Below are 3,088 nucleotides of genomic sequence, written 5' to 3' on the forward strand. Positions count from 1 at the left end.
AATGAATTGAATCATTTATTTCAAGATTTTTTTTAATGGTACTGTGCGTTTTTTATTATCTTCTTCCACACATTTGTGAGGGTAGAATGCATATATATTCCTTTTGTTCATCAGTCTAGCCCCACAGCTTTTGATAACCTTTTATCTGCACTAGTTTTATCTGAATGAAAGGTCAACAGCGCGCACTCTCTCTTTCTCTCTCTCTATAAAATGTGATTATAATATGTTACTAGACAATGGCGTTTGCATGTATTAATTCAGCAATCTGATTGTGTCTCTAGCTGAGCATCCTAATCACATTTCAGTTTTCTCACCATGTGGATGGAGTTTTATCCATCTTTCTTCCTTACATTTGCTACATTTACATGTAATCTTTCTGAAAATGCATGGCCTTGTTCTCCTTTATCCCAAAGAGGCTGTAGGATAACTTTGGTCATATCCATACCCTACATTTAGAGCATCCGTATATCACTTTAACAGTCATGGCTTCCCCCAAAGGATACTTGAAACTATCGTTTAAGGGTGCTGGGAACTGTAGCTCTCTTAGAGTGTCCCTTATCAACTCTCAGCACCTGTAACAAACTACAGTTCCCAGTATTCTTTTGGGGAAGCCATGATGGTTAGAGTGCTATAAGAGGGCTTTAAGCGAGTCTTTCACAACCTATGGTCAGGGATGATGAAAAATGTAGTCCAACAACATCTGGAGACCCAAGATTGGGAAACACTTTTTTAAATGTGGATATAACTGGGTGTGAAATGCATTGTGCATGAGATTCAATCCAGGAGACTCTTCTCTCTGCCTAGGCGCCTATTTCCCCCTCTTCTCTGGGGCTTGTACAGGAGCAGCAATGGATTAACTGCAGACAGCATCTGTGTCATTTGCCTTCTGCTCTTGCCTCTCTGCTCTCTCTACTCTCCTAACCTTTATTCTTCACCAACAGCTTTTCTATTATATTGATTTCCTTTAGTGGACTCGATAAGTCATGGAAGGCTTCCACAAACATTCACGTCTGCCAGTTTGTCTCTGATGCATCCTCTCTGTTGTGATTTACTGTTGAAATCACACCTGTTATCGCAGATATATCTTTTAATCCAACCCCTCACAATCTGAGATGAACCCATTATTGATGTGTAGGATGTCCTTGGTGTGTAGGACATTTGAAACTGGAATAAACGAAAGAGGCAAATTATACAAAATTGGCATACACTTTAGAGGATTTAAAAATGCTTAAAACCTCACCCCCACCCTCTCGAGTGGGGATGAAATCATAATCAACACACTCCTTTTATCTCTGGCAAGCTCTCTGTGCTGTTTGTCTCCTGCTGCACATTTTCACCAGATTCTTTTCTCTGCAAAACACTTGAGCTGTCACCCTTGTGGCACTCCAAGTAATGATTTACAGCAGGAGCCAAAAACAGGATGTACTTGGCTGGGGTAGAAACACGGCCAGCTTCATTGAAAACTAGCCGAAGGGACTGTGGCACCAATGGCTGATACAAACAACAAAGCATAGCGTTGCTGGGATATGCCAAGTGAAGAGCTACAGGGATTTGAGTTCTCTCATTTCTATCCGATTTGCTTATTATAATGCCTGGAAAGGCCGTGTTTGCATGCCATGGAAAGCAGAGTAAACTTGGAAAAGGGTACGGGCAAGAAATAAAATGTAAAAGACATCTGAAGGTGATATTATTATGTCTGCATAAATAGTTGGTGGTTTGTTGTGTGCAGTTGTGCGTAATGCAGCACCTCCGGTTACACTTACGTAACTAGTTAGTCACTGAATGTAACTTCAGGACTGCATCACTCAAAAACAACAGCATTACTAAGACTAGGAGCTCAGCCTTAGGCAAATTCATGGAGGATAAAGTTACCAATTGCTACTAAGTCATCAAGTCTGTATTACCTCCCAGTATCAGAGACAGTATACCTCAGAAGACAGATGGCTGGGGATAATGCTCACATCTTGCTTGCGAGCATCCAACTGGGTGACACCTGGTTGGCCACTGGAGAACAGAGTGCCAGACTAGAGAAACTTTTGTTCTGATCCTACAGAACTCTTATGTTCCTAAGTGTACTTGGAAATTAATCCCACTGAAATCAGTAGCTATCACATCCAAGTAAACATATGGCTGAGCGGCTAGTCTAAGATTTTATATTATGCTGCTCCTTCCCACTGCACTGCAGAGCAACAGGTGGTATCTGGTTTTCAACATCGTGTTATCTCAGCAGCTAAATTCTCTGATATGCCGATATATCATGATGTCTGAAATTGCCCAGCCCTACCCCATACTGCTCCTGCTTGCATAAACCAGTGTGGTATGGGGGCTCACTGAGCTGAGCAAGCCCTCCAATCTGGCTCCCACGGGCAGGAGCAGTATAGGGTAGGACTGGGCAATCAGCTGAAGGCCCAGCAGCCTCCCACCCACCTCTTAGCAGATCAAGGCCCCACAGGGGGCTTCATTAAACCGTTCCGCTGAGGTGTGGGCAGCTGTGCACCCACCCGCCCCTCAGCAGAGCAGTTTAAAGAAGCCACCACCACCTTCAGCCCCCACCTCCCCACCTCTCTCTCTCTCTAGTAGAAGTTGCTAGGACATTACCCCATTTGCCTCTACATAGTTCCATCCTTATTCCAGACATCAGGATATATCAGTACATCGTGATGTTTAGCTGATGATATATGACGATGTTGAAAACCGGATACTGCCCAGCCATACTGCTCACAGACCAAACGTTTAATTATCTGTTCTAGAAAATTTCCTGGTATCAGCATGAAGCTTGACTGGTTCCTAGCCAAGGAGAGCTCCTCACATCATTCCAGCTGCTGCTGCAGATTGGTTGCTGCCTGCCTGCATGGGCATTGTGGGACATGCAATGTGAACAGTTGGAGGTGGCAAGAGTTCCCAGGGATACAGTATGGAGGCATTGATACCTTGGCTTTCATTTCTGCTTATACTGTTTTGCTTTTGCTGGCATCACAGATGCGTTATGCTGGCCTTACATTCCCATAGCAGGACCACAGGATTGGTCACATGGTTTCAAAGAGCAGTCGAATAGGGGTGCAATATCTGGGGCACCATGTACCAAACA

The 3,088-nt window shown here is 43.8% G+C and overlaps 1 long non-coding RNA gene across 1 annotated transcript in view; it reads left to right on the forward strand.

The window, feature by feature from the left end:
* LOC308597071 overlaps positions 1-3,088 on the forward strand; it is a 67,226-nt gene that overhangs the window by 8,740 nt on the left and 55,398 nt on the right. The window lies entirely within an intron of this gene.

Source organism: Podarcis bocagei, assembly GCF_964188305.1.
Source record: "Podarcis bocagei genome assembly, chromosome: 11".
Classification (NCBI taxonomy): domain Eukaryota; kingdom Metazoa; phylum Chordata; class Lepidosauria; order Squamata; family Lacertidae; genus Podarcis; species Podarcis bocagei.